The following is an 18,458-nucleotide window of genomic DNA, read 5'->3' as shown; positions in this document are numbered from 1 at the left end:
TCTATTGTCAGTGATGAATGTATTTATTTTTGGGCCTGCCCTCACCTTTTTCAAAGAATTTGCTCAGTGTGTGAGACTGAGGTGGAGGCAGGACCCCCCTTTTTTAGTTTTTTGTTTTGTTTTTTTTTGTTTTGAGGATTTCAAGCTGAGAATCAAAACTAAGACAAAAGACATAGCCATTAACCACAATCTGTGAAGCTGACCTTATTTGTGGGAGAATCGAATTTCTTTTCTTTGTTTCGCTTCCTTTTTTTATTTTTTATTTTTATTTTTTTTAACTCAAAAACAAAATGGTCTATGGCATTAATTATCTGCTCTGTAATACCTGACAGTCTGTAGGGTTTTTAGTTCAAGTAAGTCACTATGGGTGTTTTATTTTATTTTATTTTTTATTACATTTCTTTTGCCCATTTGTTCTTGAGGTCTCACTGAATGACTGCACACCAGTGGAAGTAAACCCTGTGTGTGTGTGTGTCTGTGTGTGCTCTCAGGTGTGACTTGGGGGTTGTGTGCAGTTTTGGTGTGTGTGTGTGTTTGTGTGTGTCGTGTGTGTGTGTGGGTGTGTGAATGTGTGTGTGTGTGTGTGTGTGTGTGGTGTGTGTGGTTGTGGGTTGTCACGTGTGTGTGTGTGTGTGTGTGTAGACACAAGACAGGACGCTGTCCCTGCCTGTGCAGCGCAGAGGCTACTGTATCTTTTCGAGCTTGCTTTCCCTGGGTGTTGCCATCCTGCTGACATTTTATGTATATTTTAAACAAACAAACACACAGCAGAAATGTGCACGTAACCCACAGATCTCTCCTCTCAGCCGTCGTTTTCCTCTCAACCATTGTTACATTTCTTCTATTAAACCACTTGCCGCTACTCCTTTTTTAAAAAAAAAATCTAATAACTACATAATGTTTTTAGTATCTGTAAGTTTAACATCAGAGGATTTTTAGAAACGTTGAATACGATAGCTTTACTAAGTGCACTTTGTATGTTTTTCAAGGTCTCTGGGAAAACCCAGATGCTCTCCCATCAGTTCCGATTTAACTGACGGTTTATTCTTTCTTTCTCTTCTTACCTCATCTATGTTGCTGTGTTTGTTGAGCTACCATATCAATATGCAGTTGCTTTTGTTTAAAAAAAAAAGAAAAAGAAAAAAAAAGCTTTAAAGTGACATATTCAAAGCGGGAAACTCACCAGAGAGACCGTACTTGGCTTTAAACTTCCAAGTTTCCATCTCATTTTTCGTCGTCATTAACTTCTGCCATCCTCTCCAGGCATTTTCTCTAGTAGAGGGGCTGGTCTGTCTAGATATTATGGAGATTCTTCTTCTTACCTTGACAGACTTAACCAAAGCCACTTTTAAAATGGCCTCCAGTGCCATTAAACCCTGTTTATTAGCTTTATTGTCCCTTGCTTTATCTCACACGCACACGAGACCCTGGCTTTAGCCTGTTGACCCTGTGTTATTTCGGTTACCACACAGTGGACTTTATCTCGCTCCTTGCTGAATTTTTCAGTATTTACTGTACTTTCTGTGACTAATAAACTGAACACACCAAATTACCTCAAAGCTTGTGTTTACAGAAATGCACTCTCTTGCCATTACCTTTAGACTTCTTGTTTTTTTGCCGTCCTTCTGTAACAAGAATATCCTGTTTTTGAAGTAAAGTTTCTAGCAGCGTATTTCATCCATAACTGTTAATTTATGTTTATTAATTTTTAAAGGCACGTTGTCACCTTCATGTGCACTACATTAATGGAAAGACATAATTAGCTGCTAAGAAATACTGAAGAATCGATTAGTGGAGTTGCCCATAAAGCGGGCGTATTGACCTTTTCTCTTAGGTTTTCTTCGGGAACAGCCTCTCAATAATGGATCAGGATCCATGGCCTGAGAGGCTCGCGAATGGACATGTAGGGACTTTGGTCATAAATAATTAAAGGGCAAGAAGGCCTCCCCCTTGGCAAACACACTTCACATGCAAAAGTGTATATGCCCAGGTACACTTCAGCAAGCATGTGCATAAACCTTCACCAATGTAAACACACGTTCTACCGTCTGGACTAACATGCTCATACACTAGTGTTTAATGTGAGATTCTCTCACCTTTTGTGGCTTTTGGCAGCACCCAGGCTGGGCTCTCTTTCTCTCTGTCTTTATCTCCACTCCTCAGAGAGCTCTTATTCAGGTCAGAGCCACAACCGTGTGCAGCGGCGTGGCTCGCAAACTCAAAGTGTCATAAAGTGTAATACAGCTGACCTCAGCACTCATAACCTTGCAGTCTTAATGTACAGCAGTGAGGAAAAATAAACTGTTATTTTATGATCTTTTCATTAAAAGCTTGATTGAAAACCAAGACTGTGTTTGAGTTATACTTCATCTTTTTTGGCTTCCTCTCTTAAGAAGTTTCTGCTGCCGTGTTGGCGTAAGTGATCCTGTTCATAGATCATAATCTCCCAGGCTAACATCTCCCTTCAGGTATTCCTACACCGTTCGCTTTACCTAAATTATGTATATTCGACAGACATGTCGAAGTCAGTGAATGATGTGAGGTCTAGCTTATTCCTTCGAAATGAAAACCTGTTGGCAGCTTCCCTCTCAGATTATAGTTAGAAACCCAGAACCGGTAAAGTGAAGAAGAGAACGGAGTGAAAAAAGCCCCACTATAATTATTAATTAATTGCAGCTCACAACATTAATTGGTGGGCATCTCTTCACTTGAAATTCCTACCTTTTCTCACCATTTTCTTGCATCTGTGAACCTTTCATTTTGGTGACAGAGATTGTCAGACCTCTTGTGTAGCTGATACATTGCTATCTGCATTTGTAGTTTTCTGCTGCCTCAGTTGTTTCTGGTGGAGCACTGAGAGGAAAGAAGGGTGTTATGTGGTAACAGGAAATGTCTCTTGAGGAGAAATGCCAACCACAGGAAGACTCTAGTTTCAGCATGTGGTCACAGGAAAACTTTCCTGATCACCAACTCAAAGATATAAATAACAGTTGTTAACAACTTAACAGGTACTCTCTAAAGCCCCAGGTCAGGGTTCACTTTCTTGCCAATACTTCACATGAAAAGACTGACCATGATGCCTGTGCAACACTAACAATGCAATATTAATATCAGTAAGCAAAAAAATATATAAACATAGTATTGAGGAATTAGGGTTTAATTTCCTGCCAGGACCTCATTGTGACCTGTAGGCACTCTACCCCTCCATTCTTTCATGGGTGTTTCCCCATCATGTCGAGCTTCTGCATTTAGGACACACCCAGCCTTGATAAACTGGGTGAGTCTTGTTCAGCCTGTTTACAGCCCCTTTAACAATGTCTCTTTCTCATATTACTTTCATGCAATGAACATTCCTGGCACCAAAGGTCTTCTAGCCTGCCCATCACTTACACTGGAAGTGTGATAGATCACACATTCTCACTGACCCACCCTCTTCAGGTATGCAGATGAGCTCCTCAAAGTGCTTTGTCCATGTGGTTTTTCCCACTACCTTCCTTCTGTTCTGTTTCCCCTTGTTCCCAATAGCAAGTCCATAATCTCACTTTCCCCTTATCTATTTTGCCTTAGTGTTTCTTGTGATCTGGGCTCAGGTCAGAGTGTAGGGAGCTGGCACATTTATTTATCCTCTGTGCCATTAGTATTGCACTGTGCCCCTCGAGGTGTCACATGCTAAATGACCCTGAATGGGGGTCGCTGAGAAACAATGGCCCTGGTGTCGATAGCCCTACCCAGCCCTCCCCCATCAGAGCCCCTCTCTCCACTAACATCAGCGCCAAGCTAACACAATAGTGAGATCAGAGGGGGGTTGATGGGTACAGAGTGGACCTTACCCACAGAAAAGATTGGATGGAGGGCTTGTCTGCCAGCCAGGGGTCATTCATGTTGAGTGCAGTTTTGGCTCCTTGAAAACAGTCTGGCACCTCTGCTGAATACAATGCTTTTTTTAGTTGGTTTATTTATTGGGGAACAGCAAAGAGAGACATTCACAAAAATGCCCCCCACTTCTCCCCAGTTTTTCTTATCTAGTGGGTCTGCGAGCATGAGTGGAATTTACCAGGGTCTGCCCAGGTGGGTCCAGACTTGCCTCTGCTTGTCTGGGATGGCTTTCTATAATCTGAGGAATGTGGATGAGAGTTGACTGGCTTGCCCATGTTGAGCCATGGAAATGGACAATGTCTGTTATAAATTGTATACACACTAAGCCACACACAAAACCTACGCCTAACTCTATCTCCACTGCCAGATGACCTTCTGGTCTGAATGCTGATACTAAGCAGATGAATGGACTGTAGTCCTGCCCCAGTCCCTAGCTTTGTTTAAAGTTCAATGTCCAGAATAGATTAGCTTTTTTGAGAACTTATTCAATCATATATTGGTGATCTTGCTGAAAGTCATATGAGAACACCATAGACTGCATATGTAAGAAAGGCATAACCATTGTTACGTGACCTTTGGCTGTTGCCATGTTTGCTTTCTGGAGCCAAAAGTGACCATAATAAGATGGGAGGGTGCAGTGCTCAGTTATCAGCTTAAGGCTGGTGAGCTTGGTTAGCAAGCTGTAACCATAAACTGTGTGGGTGTGGCGCATAGATATGAAACCTGCTAATCAGTGCTAAGTAACAGGCTAAACAGTTGAATCTAACTGTAGCTCATACGTTCAACTATAAAAAGGTTAAAACGATCAGTTCAGTGTTTGTTTGTTCTTTGCACTTTTACCTTATCTTGTTTTTTTCAGACCCCTAGGTTGCTGCTTTTACCACCAGTGTATCTGCAAAGTACGTATAAGGTAACTGTGAGGAGTTATAACCACTCCTACATCTACTTTATTCACCTCCTGCTGCAGTCTGAGGCCGATCCCAGAACTTAATGGTAAAAGGTTTAGAAACTTCACACACTGCCTAATTTCTTTCACCATGTTTCATGTCTGCACCTTTTTTTTTTTAATTTTGGCACTGATGATCTACAGACATGTCACAATATTGTCAAGTTGATATTCAGTGTTTGAAATTGTCCATTAAACAGTTGAAATCATCTTCATAGGAAGTGAGATCATATCTCAACAATCCATCTCCTGTATAAAGATATATTAAGATTTGTGCAGTTTTGTGAACTTCTGCAGTACAGTTTAAAGAAAAGGTGAACTTTGTGTTGGCGCCGAGATTTATGAAACTGTATGCAAAGCATTTTCTATAAAGTTCATGTGATGAATGAATAAATACACCAGCTACCTAGAGACTAGACCAATATAACTCACCCATGAAAGCGCATGAATCCGCCCCAGGTAAAATGTATGAATTCTCAACATGTGCATATATCTTCAATGTTTTGATGCACATCAAATATTAATAATATGTTGAATTAATGCTGCACAGCCCCAGGTTGTCTGAAGAGCCTTTCTAAGATGCTCCTGGTAGAGCTGGGGGGAGATCTGGGGAAATGTTGATTCAGTGCTGCTTTCCTTTCTCATACAAAGCTCTGTCCTGTTTATCCTCTGCTTGAATCGCTTCTTCTCTTTTTCATAGTTGCATTTTTTTTTATCTCCCAGCATGTGCCTGTGGGGCTGTTCCCTCCATCCCTGCAGTTAACTATGCCTTCCTTCTTCCTCAGGGAACTGGGTAGAGGATCACGTCCCACTGGGAAGACAGGGGTCTTGGCACAAAAGTGCAAGGCTGCAGGCAATGTATACTATATCTCCATTTTGTGGGATTTCATTGATTTTTGCTGCGTGATTGTGGACACGTATTTATGACAACACCTTGCTGTAGCTCCGTCTCATTATTTCATCACACACACAGATGTCTCCCTGCCAGTACAGGTCTCATGACGGTGTGGTGCAAGGATTCACTCACTCCCTCATCAATAACCCATCAGTATTGATGGGAGCTGAGCACACTCTGAGCATCAATACCTGATCTTAAATTCAGTGGGTCTGCTTATATAGCATTGGGAGTATATCCAAGGTCTGTGTTGCAGCTGTGGCAGGAGCACAAGGCCAAAGCAGGGGTGGAAAAGGTGAACTGTATAAGATATACTAACTTAAAGTAGCATGTTGGGTTAGTACGCTCTTGAAAGTGCATATTTTTGCAGCATAGTTAGATAAATCTTTTCCACTTTTAACAGTTGTGAAAATCACTCCCAAATCCTGAGCCAGGTGCAGCTTAGGTATCCCTTTTAATGCATAAAAGAAAAACTGTACCTATGTATCTGCCTACCTCTTTTCTCTCGCTTTCTCTCCCACTCAAGAAATTAATCTTCTCTCTCTGTTTTTGTGCCCTTCTCTTTTTTTTTTCTTCTCTTGTGAGGCCTCACAAGAGAATTGAACCTGGACTGCTGAGTCACCAAGCGGTTGATGGTGAAAGGCAGAGAAAGAGAGCAGAGAGCCAGGGAGAGATGAAGGAGAAAGAGCTCGGCAGGTGGTGGGCACCGCCGCAGCTTCAGCCCGCGGAGTCTTTTCAGCTGGCACACAACTGCTAGGCTGCCACAGAGGCCCTGCTTTCCATCAGAATATTCCCCCTCTCTTCCCCCTCTTTAAACGATAAATGAGGAGAACAGGCTTGGGCCGGAATAATAGGCTCCTTTCTTTCTGCCTCTGCCATGTGTGAGGACAGGAACAATGGCAGGGACCGGGAGGGGAAATGATTCAAAGTGAGATTTTCACCTGCTCCCTTCAACCCCAGTGCTACCCCTTTCAGTTGATGCTAATGCCAGTTCATTTACAGTGTAGTACTGTAAGCTGTAACACACAGACCCGTGCAAAAAATGCTCAGAACCCTTTTTTCTCTTTGTGATGGACAGTTTAGATAATTGTGCTCCAAGACGTCCATTTTGGTAATCATACTCATTATCATTATTATCCCATTTTCAGAGCTAAATAAGAATTAGCGGCTGGCTGACCTGCTTCGTGGTACATTCTGTGTTTGGGGTTTTGTTCTATCAGAGTGGCAGTTGTTGAGTCTCTTTATTTGTTGCAAGTCTTTCAGTAGACTTTCTGTAGATTTTTCTTCACACCCTAGAACGTGGAAATTTCAAAATATAGGATGAAACAAGTCCACTCAGGTCCACTCTTTTATACCCAAATCACTCTTCCTCAGCCTCAGTCTATCCAAAAAATATCACCCTCCCAAAATACTTTAGAGTCCTCTAAAGTAGCTTCGGTGGATGTAGCTCAACAGGCTTAAACGTTTCAATTTCCTCATTCACACTCAATCAAGTGTTGACTAAATAATCCCCGAAAATATTATAATTTCAATTTAATGTAGTTCATGAACAAAACCAAAGCCAACTGATTGTATTCGTGCAAGAACAGATACTCCATTACTTGCAATTTAATCTAAAATGTGGGCAATGGCATATGAATAAAGATAATAGAAACAAAACTATGAAATTAAACTGAATTGAAATTGAATGGAAAAGTTCTATTTTTCATTCAATTTCTGTCCAGCTTTTGTACCTGACCATTTTAGAGGAATATTCTTTTTTGTTTTTGTTCATTCACTTAATACCGATCCATTAATCATTGAAACATTAAAAAAAAGCACTTAATTCAAGGAATGAACCAGTGTTGTGTCAACACAAAACAGGCAACTTGACAAAAGTATAGCAGTGACTGTGTATAGCCATCTGTAAAACACGGTGGAGGCTTGGTCATGGTTGGGGCTGCATTGTTGCTAGCAGTGCTGGAGATCTAGTCAGAAGTGATGGTATTATGAACACAACAAAAATATCAGATTTTGGTCCACCATGCAGGACCACCTGGAAAGCTGGTAATACTTATTTACTGCCAATACAGTAAAACCATATCTGGACAGAAAAACACACAGTGGAACACTATCAGTCATGGATTGGCCTCCCCTGAGCCCAGACCTCAACATCACTGAAGCAGTGTGGCAACATCCAAAGACGAGTTTCGGATGTTCTTCAAGAAGCATTGAAAACTATTCCTGAAAACTAATAGACAGAAAAAGAAAATGTCCAAGATAGTTCAGTTCACTTTATGCAAACCTGAGTCTGACTGGCTTCCCATGACAAACAGAGAGTTCGAACAGTAGGTGGGTGAGGCTTCTGTGCTGACAGCCAAAAGTTGTCCCCAATGTGACCATCTAAGTCCTTCCACTGTCAATGACCTCATACAGAGTCTGGAGAGGAAAAAACTTTGAAACCAGCAGTCTAAAATACACGTGAATTAGATTCTGCATCAGATCTATATTGTAACTCCAAACAACTCAAACTCCTCCACCTGATAGTGCCTCCTAAGTACAAGGCCATCCACTGTATTTCAGTGATTTAACCCCTACTATATGATGTACAATATATTCAAGTCATGAACTGTCACGAGGGGGCGAACATATTTGTCTCAAAGAGTAATCAGTGTCATGGTGTGTGAGTAAACTCATTTCTTCTCTAATCTCCTCCCCTTTGTAATAATTTGTTTATATCTCTCCCTTTTTCTCATTCTGTGTGTGCGTGTGTGTGCGCGTGTGTGCGTGCGTGCGTATTTGATTGTAATTTCCTTTGGTGGCCAGTGAATTAAAACTTGCCCCTAATTTGTCATTCACTGCCCGACTTTCATTCTTAATCAAAGTGTGTGCATAAACACACTTATCGCACACATGCGCAGCCACAATCACACAGATAATTCCGTGTTGAAAAACACCCCAATTAAATTACCTCCTGCTGCTTATATACAGTTAAACATAAATGTACATTTACTAATGAGAGCATGAGACATTTTTTGTTTCTGTGTCTCAAAACGACTACACAGAGAAACTACAAAAAGATCTCTGCATTTACTAAAGATTTTACATAAGAAGCTGTATGTATTAATCTCTTGCACGTCAGTTCTCTTTCACTCTAGTTTCTAATCACTTCTGAGGATATGCCAAAGTACAAACAGAGAAAGAAAAAAGGGAATATGCTGAAAGGATGAACCCTGCCAAGCCATGAAAGAGCCTCAGAAGATCTACCAGCGATACTGTCAAGACACACACTTCAGTTTCTGAGGAATTCTTCTTCTGTCCTTTTTTATCCCTAATTAAAGGCGAACAGGATGTTGAGTATAGGAATCCTTTATACGAAGCTGTTATAATATTGAGACTTTGTAAAATTAAAAAAGAGGAATCGCACACTGCACATTCATTTGGAGAAGTTCGACAATTAATTCTTGTTCTTCGCTCTTCTCATGCTTCGATCCTGTCAAAATATCGTTATATCTCACCATCACAGAAACATATTATTTTCTATGAATTTTCAAATATTTTCTCCTTTGCAGCACAACACTCTGTTTTTTTGAATAGCAAAAGAGGATGTCATACACCCAAACCGCTTCTCATCATTACTGGGAGTCTTTGTCCCTTGTCTGTCTTGTTACTTTTGTCACCCCTTTATCTCCATCCTTCAATGACCTTTTCTTTTCTCACATTTCTAGGTCCAAATGCCTCAGTCCTCCTCTCCTCTCTATCTGGTTACATTAGGTTACTGAGAATACCTCCTCCATCGCCAAACCATTTCACTTTACGCCTCAGCTCCTGCTGTAATTGGACAGGATTTGATCGGCTTCCCTTTCTCTTTATTTCTTTCCCTTTTTTTTTGCTTCTTACCCATTTTTATTTCTCTCTCTTTCTCTCTAGAATGCGGTATATTCAGTTTTTTTGCTTTTTCCCTCTCAATCCTTTGTCCATTTTTTTCAGATGATCTCATTGAACATTTTCCTCTACTCCCCTTGGTGTCTTTACTTTGCATTCAAAGACAGAGGAGGTGCAGGAAAAAAAGAAGAAAGGAGGACCAAGATAAAGCAAAGGGCTGTGTGTTATAGGGTAGAAGGAAAGCTTTCTGGCTGCAGAGAACTACACCCTTTGCCCTGAAGCAGTAAGAGTGCACTGTGAGGAGGTGGTAAATGGTAGCCTCAGTTACACTGTTTGTCCAGTTTCTCAATCAACCACTCAACAGTATGTATTTATCCAATGAAACTATCATGTAGTTATTATGTTTGTTATTTATTACAGTATAATTACAATGGCTTCTCATTAAATGTTAAATTAAAACCATTAATTTACAGTAATAAGGGGCCTAATTTAACCAGGCTAAAGCATGAGCATGGTCAGTGGTTAGTGCAATGATATATGACTCACTGGGCCCTTTTTAAAATACAGATGACAAGTGGTTTGTATGTGTGGCAGACATGTATTTTGTCCTTTTGAAATATTCCTCATAATCATGATAAGGATTGCAGTTGGGATTGCACCCACTCATAAAACTCAACCAGTAACTAAAAGTATTTCTTGCCCAAAACTCCACCTTTAATGCAGATAGAATGAATACAATACTAAAGGAAATGGAGCCTAAATTTTCTACTTACCAATGCATTCAAGCCATTTGCCAAATAAAGAAATACTGTAAATCTCTTGGTTGGCCTCCCATTTTTTTCTGTCCAAGCAAGAATCATAAATAATCCTCTCACGCTGGAGAACATCTGCACTCTTGTGCATTCTTTATACACAATTAGATGAACTTCATTAATATCAGTAATCCCTAAAAGAAAAACGCTGCACTGACACATAAAGCCTGAAGTCACAGCTGAATAGGGTCATTTTTAGATGGAAGGCACTTGGAATGAGTCTAATAATGTAAGAGCAGTGCCTAGCCCTGTATTCAAGACACCATTACTATGCTAATGCTTACACAGCAGTTGTGGCCGCATTGTTCACCGAAGGATTCCTTGAGTGTGAGTGCATTAGAGAAGTGGGGAGAGAGAAAAGGTGCTGCATGGAATAAGTCTGCATGTGCACATCTGTGTGCTTACCATCCACAGTTTGTGCTTGTGGAATTAGATATTCCCATATCTGGTACTTTACAGGATATAATGGAGTCCACGGTGGGTGAGTGAGTGGCAGCTTCTTGCAGAGTCCATGGATTCATCAGCTCTTTCTTCTCTCCCAAGTTTCTCCATGCCCTCCCCCAAGCGAAGGGGGGTGTGATGATTGGCTGGGAGCAGGAAAGGATGTTATAGTGTATGAATAATTGAGGGGGGAGAGAGCAGGAGAGAAGGGGAGATATGTGTAAACTGACCCTTAGCTGTCCTCACCCACAGCCAGCGCTGCTCAGGAATCCACCTTCAAATGTACATAACAAATCAAAACAGAATATACCTTGTAGTCATAGGAAAGTGTTAAAGATAGAAAAGATGGTGTTGCTACATTTCCCATTGGAAACATGGTGCTTGATAATTTTAGTGTGTATATGTGTGTGGGTGCGCACAAATGCATGCACCGTCATTCACCAAGGGTCAGTCTGAGGTTGCATTGCACTTACTTCTTCTATTCCCACGAGATCACCACATTCTGCGGCTGTACATGTCGGTTTCTGTGCATATGTGTTTGTGTGTGTGCAAGAAACAGAGAGGGAGTGTGTGTCTGTGTCCTTGTGTGTGTGTGTGAGAGAGTGAGTGGGTGAGACAGTGAATGAGTTTTATGCCCTCCTGGTTTCTTTTAAGAAGCCCAGAGATCCACAAAGGAAGAAGAGATTGTTGCCATGCAGGCTTGACCCTATTCAGCTGCTGAAAGATGTGGAGTGGCTCGAGCAAGGGCAGGACTGTGTCAGACTATGTGAAGCTGATGGGTATTGGAGACCCTTAAAGGCAAGTAAACACACCACACACACGCTCTTGCTATACCTTGTGAGGTTGCCATGGTTTCTGGGGAATGTCTATGGGCAAGTTGAAGCAAATCTCTGGCAATTCCACCCTCCTGGCGGCAGCGCGTGTATATGTGGCAGGATGGTAAATATGCTGTGGCTCGCAACCTGTGAGCAGTTTTTAGATTTCACACGAGTGAAAGACGAGGAGCTTATCTATTTTGTACTAATATGTGCTTCCGCAGCAATATCAATTTTCCTCAGATGAGCACAAAGAGCGGATGATACAATAAGTCATAGAAAGGACTTCATGTAATTGATTAGAGCAAACATTTCAGTTTCTCCATAATGTATAACCCCATGTTTGGAGTTAACATTACATAGACCCAGTGTTATTGATTATTGATTTACTGTGGGAGGGAATCTGCTGGTCATAAGACGCTCTGCTGTCACACTTCTTCATTGTCGTGATATTGGTCAGTTCTCTTTCAATGGTGCCACATGACTCAGAAAAATCAGCTTCTCTGGCCTCTCATTTCTTTGCAACTGCAGTTTTTAAAGAAGCTGTTTTTTGGGAGCTTGTGAAAAATTAAGTACGAGGCTCTTGTAACTCTTGAAACAATGGAATCAATTACTAGAAGCAAAAGGATTTGATAACGTGAAAATATAACTGTGAAGTCAGCAACATTTCAAAGCACTCTCCACTACACAAGGGATTAACTACAATACAGCAGAGCAAACTGATAACAGTGCAGGTAACTTAATTAGATTTATGTTCTCAGAAGACAAAAACGTCAGTTGGATTCTTTCAGAATTATGTCACAGTTTCTTTAGTGAACACACAGACTTTGCTTTTTGTTAAAAGGTTGATTTGAAAAAATCTTTGTACCAATGAAAAACACAGAAAAATAGTTGACAGCAGTAATTCTGCAGAGTGTATTGTTGTTGTTGATGTTTTGATAATATTGGTCATTTTGGTTTTATTATTTATTTCTGTCATGCTGGGATGTAAAAAGAAAAAAGAAAAGGTAGGCAGCACAATATTTCTTTTGTAAGTTGGCTGGCACACCACTCTAAAGTGCATTAACATGACTGACTTTATGAAAAACTTGCTGGTTTCAGGACTTTGCTTTATGTTGTTGACATAAAAGCTGAATGTGACCAGATCGTGTTCTCATAATTTATCATCTACATACAAATACCTGATAATTGGAGCAAAGTAACAGACGAATTAAATCCTTGAATTTTAATCACCAAAAGTGAAGCAAAGACTTTCAGGACAGTTTACCATGTAGCGAGTCACTTTATTTGTTGCATGATTCTATTAATATGTTCCAAAAGGAAGAAAAAGCATACAGTACAATACTGTTGAGAGGTCTGAATTAGCTGGAAGTGCCAGAATGCATGTAAATTAAATTAGTCACATCCTTACTTTTAACACCTTACCAGTATCGAAATGAATGAAGTTATGAAAGAACTCTCCCATACAGCTACAGAGTCCAAATTTACCAATTGTTTTCTTTAAATATGATATTTTTATTGTTGAGGTTTTGCATATTACCATGGGGGTGTTTTAGTCTGCTTCAGGTGACCGCTCAAGGAACTGCTTGTTTAGTATTGGTGTCATTTCTCATCCCTTGAGATTGGATTAACGGTTGCCACTTGATTACTATCCAATCATTAGATAACTTAGAACAAAAAATATGTTAATTTTATGGGATAATAGTATCATAGTCTTAACATTTGCATTAATGCAGTTTTGTGGCTCTATTTGTTAGCATTGTTAGTTTTCTAACTTTTGGAAAGGCAAAGTTGTTCTTAGAAGTTTAGCTTTATTAACCAAACTGCCACTTGTACTAACCCAGAACTAGCACCTAAGTTAGTTGCTAAATTTCAGAGAAAGCATAGACTGTATATAAAAGAGAGAGGGAGGGGGGGGGGGGAATCTTGATTTTTTTTTTTTAGAAATGTTAAGTGACCGTATTTGGGTAGAGGGTTAGCTAGATAATGCTAGCTTGGTTACCTGCAACTGTTAACTGCTTTTAAAAACGCAAAAAAATTAAATAAAAAATTGCACTTTAGTGACTAGAACTGGCTGAGGTGAGACATAACTGATGGCTATCAGTTACAGACAGATGTGTTGGTACCCATTTAAAAGTCAAAGTGATCACACAAGCTGTAAGTTATAAGCCGTGGTTTAAACTGCTTATATAAAAAATCCACCCTGTGGAGTTCTCACCAGGACAAGAATAACTATACATACCAGAAATGTTTGTAAACATGTTTTGTCTGTTTCTGTATTTTGACTCGTTCGTTTTTCAAGCTGCCATTTAGTGGCCGTAGAAGGATCCGCCGTTTTTAGCACTTCGGTGTTAAAAACCTTTTTTTTTTGCCATGGAGTTTGACACTTGTCAACTTACCAGAGAGTCAGCCTCACAAATGTAACGAAACAGGCGTACACTGATGAACAATCTGATTATTATATCAGTAATTTGGCCCAGATAGAAAGAACCTCAATAACCACATTAATGTGAAATATGTCCAAATGAAATAAACTGGAAGTATCCTATAAAATCTTTTTTTTTTGTCATGGCAATGTAGCAAATTTCAGGTCATGTATGAATAGAAATCTCTGGGTGACTGGAAAGCATGGAAAAGTACTGAATAAAAATCAGACAGAAAAGCCATTTTAAAGCACTTAAAGGCTTTCAGCATAAAAAGTGTACATGATAGTTTGGAAACCTTGTGGTCTTTAAACACTTGTCGGGGGTAATTAAGTGTGTTTGCACAAGGGTACACCTGCAAGCCTATAATCTCCCAACAAATATGTTCCAGCATGTAAAAGTTAAGTGGCACTCATTTAATCTCTATCTTACTATCCCAAACGCACACACACGCACACACACATCTATGCAAAAATCAGTGTGACTATCCTGGCCTCTTGACTTCGAACATTGAGCTAATAAAAGACAACTTCATTATGGTCTCACCTCCAGCAGTTGGACAGTTACACCGTGGCAATAAGTCGAAAGGCAATAAAATCATGAGCTACCTCAAGGGAGCAAATGAAGACATGCACGTACACCCTGTGTGAACGCACACACACACACACGTGCACGAATAGATCTAATAATCTTCACTCTGGGTACACACACACACACACACACACACACACACACACACACACACACACACACACACACACACACACACACACACTAGATTAAAGCTAAACTCAGCATCTTTTGTGGTTACTGTGCCAAACCACATTTTCTTTTTGGATTTCCTCATTAGTGTGGTGAACCTCCTCCCCTCAAGACCAGACTCCACAGCTGTACACAAACTGATAGGATTTGCTCCAGGCTTTCAGTGCGGCCCTTTTCTCCCCTAGTGTTTAAAAGGGGTCGAGGTCTAAAGCTGTGATGGGCACTTTTAATGCTGAGTCTCCCAAGCAGCGCTTCAAACCCTGAAGTTACATAACATCGACAGGATTTTATGTTGTGTTTTCTTTGGACGTGAACATTCACCAAATGCAGAGAGAATGTGGATGTTGCCTGTAACCGCTTCACTCGGCCACACCTCAGCAGCTCGTCCTCTTGGTGGGGTCTCACTGGCCCTGTCCCCCTTTCGCTCTACAATCCACAGCGCCCAACACCCACCCTCTCTTTCCTTAATCATAGTGACCCAACCCACCTTGAGCCTATGTGCTTCAGCATACTCAGCAGTACTGTGGTAATCAGTAATCAGCCTATGAGTCTTAAGCCTCTCTCTACACCTCTAGCACATCAGCGTGGGCTCTTCACTCATCTTATCCCAGACAGAAGGTGAGAGCTAAAATATTACTTGCCTTTTCTTCAAAATAAGCTACAATTTTTTTTCTTCTGGATTAAAAACGCTTATTTCCAAACTACTAAAGACAATTGTTTTCTTTTCCGCCCTCCAGATAAACATAGAACACAGACAGCACAGTGTTTGCAATGTGACACCAGATGCATCTGCATATTTATGCAAATGTAAACACACATTCAGCAAACGAAAAACAAAAAAGAAGCACACGTAAATACTGAATATGACACTTGCATAAACGTGGCATAAACACACCAGTGGAAAAAACACACCCCAGCCGCTCTGCTCCTTTCTGCGCCCGAAACAAGATGCTTTTTAAACTTAAAATGCACTCAGAAAATTACAGCTAACAATAACAATACACATTTCTTCAACTGATTATCCTTTTTTGTTTGTATAAAATAAGCAAACCATCAAAGGAACATAGATAAAAGTAAGAAACTTCCTTATTGTGTGTTTGTTTTAGCATTTCAGTCTGGTTGAATTGCTTTTATAGCTGCACATACTTTCAGTCAGATAATGAGACCATGTTCCATGTGAAGGCCTTTGGTGTTTTGTTTGCGTTTTGCTTATGCTGCAATAGCCATGCTGTTGTTACACCTAATTAAATGAAATATATCAAAGTCTTGGCACTGCCATCTTAAGCCTGTGGCTGTCTCTTACTGGGGAAATTCCTTATCAAACATAGGCATACTTGCCAGGTTAAACCAGTTATTTGTTTTAATAGGGCTTTGTACTACCAACCTCAGCATAGCTGCAGTTACATGTACGTTGAGGAAAGAGTCCGCACACAAAGACAGTGGGGGTGGGTGTCGTTAGTGTTGCCACAGCAACCCCCCTTTCTCATTTTATGAATTTCTCCCTCTAATCTAGTTCAGATACAGCGAAGAGCCAGAAAATGATTTATTAACAAGCTGATGGAATTATTTTTGATCATCATTCATGGACGTTACATTTCAAAGTCCTCAAATGTGACACTGTACATGCAAACATTTGCTGTACAAATAGCCATTTACATCTTGGGCATTTACAAAGGTCATCATCATCCTCTTACCATGGCTCACTTTCATTTAACACGCAGAATAAAGGAGCAGAACATCTGCAGGGTTGTCAGAGTTAATAATCTTGTCATCACTGTCTCGCTCCAGTCTCACTGCAGCACTGTGCAGTCTGTGAGGTATGTGGTCGGCTTTAAAGGGGGAAAAGGCAACTACTGCAGCTGTTTATTATGTATTTATATAAGTAAGTGGTTTTGGGGGGTTTCTAGGCAAATGGGGTTTAGTGAAATTCGGTCATCAGGTCTGAACAGCTTGTCACTGCTCAGAAAATGACACCAGTGATTGATGTACTGTATTTTTAAATGATGCTTATGCCACAGCTCTCTTTTCTTTCTGCAGTCGTTACAGTCATGAAGGATCAAAAGTAATTAAGCCTAATGCCTCTTTTTCATTATGTTTATCCACTAACATCAGATAAACCACCATATCAGCATATAAATTAGGCTAATCTTAATGCTCCAATGTCTCTTTACGTATCAAACCAGGAACAAATTACTGAAAAACCATCGCATCGCATCAGTTTGATGTGATTTGCTTCAGACCCAGAGAAGAACTTCTTTGTTTGGTAAAAAGAAACTTAACACTGTTACTGTTTTCTGAATAAACCCGATTTAGTTTTTTGGGTTATCCACCTGTTATATACTTATTATGTATAATAATAGTTATATTTGCTCATTGTACTAAATTTCTGAAACAGTACATTAAACGAAGCCAAAAAATTTTTGGCTTCGTTTAATGTAACTTTTCTCCTATATTAGATCAAGCTAAGATTTTCCCCTTTTCTCCCCTCTTTTCATTCCTTCATTAATATCCATCCACATATCTGGCAATCTTCCTCTTATTCTGTATCTTTCTTGACCACCCCCCACTCTGTTTTTCCTCCCACTCTTTTCTCCTTCTTTGCTTTCTCTCATGTTCATTAGCCTGACAGGAGAGTGTTTTTAATCGTGGCGAGCGGAGGACGGAGATGAGAGAGCCCCAGGTCCATAATGGGAACCAGCGTGGTACATGTGCTACATAAACACATCAATGCTGCCACCTCAGATGATCGACAGAAAGGGAACAAGAAAGTGTTTGTGTGCACGTCCAGTGCAAAATAGTCATTATAATGACCATAACAGGCACTGGGTACACACATGACTGAGAGCTGATCCACCAGATATCTGGGAAAGGAAGACCAATGATCAGCACTGTGCCCACACAGACAAACAGCCATAGTGTACATTATAGTGAACGTGTATTTTTATTAAGTGTTGTGTTTTATTTTCCAGCTCATCCATCTGTACTTATTAAATCCTGCTGGATAATCACATCAGATGGATGTTAATGGAAGTCACTGTGATCTTGAAGTGCTACCACTCTGTATAAAAAACCTTTCATCTGCTGCCGTTCTGTCTCAACTATTTTTTTACACAATTATTCCTAAACAAATTTGTCACCTAGAGTGTTTTACCAAATGTTATTTGCTAACTATGTCACGAGTGGCTTTGTGCGTTTACAAAGCAAACACAGTAAGAACTGTGTCAAGCCAAAAATGACACCAGCTCCACAGCAAACTGTGATCCAGTTAGACCTTTTTCTAAAAAGCATAAAATGTTAATCATGTTATTGATTAAAAAAAGAAGAAGAAGTGAACGTGTTCTTGTTTCTTATACAATAACATCTGACAGGCTGCTTCTTTGCTAATGAAATGATCGTGACCAGAGAGCCACACAATGTTCATTTTAGTTACATATTTTATACTCGATACGTATAAAATTCACTTTACAGCCTCACACAGTGACACGAAATACTTTCCTAATAATAACACACACGTGATCTTTCTGTCATGATGCTCAGCTTTTTATCTTGTTTTGAAGTTTATTTAGATTATGTGTTGGTATTTTCCTATTTTTGTGGTTTACTTTTATTTTTAAATACTTTGGT

The sequence above is a fragment of the Haplochromis burtoni genome, unplaced genomic scaffold (assembly GCF_018398535.1).
Source record: "Haplochromis burtoni strain Fernald_Lab_line unplaced genomic scaffold, NCSU_Asbu1 Contig_54, whole genome shotgun sequence".
Lineage (NCBI taxonomy): Eukaryota > Metazoa > Chordata > Actinopteri > Cichliformes > Cichlidae > Haplochromis > Haplochromis burtoni.
This window is presented reverse-complemented; position numbering follows the sequence as displayed.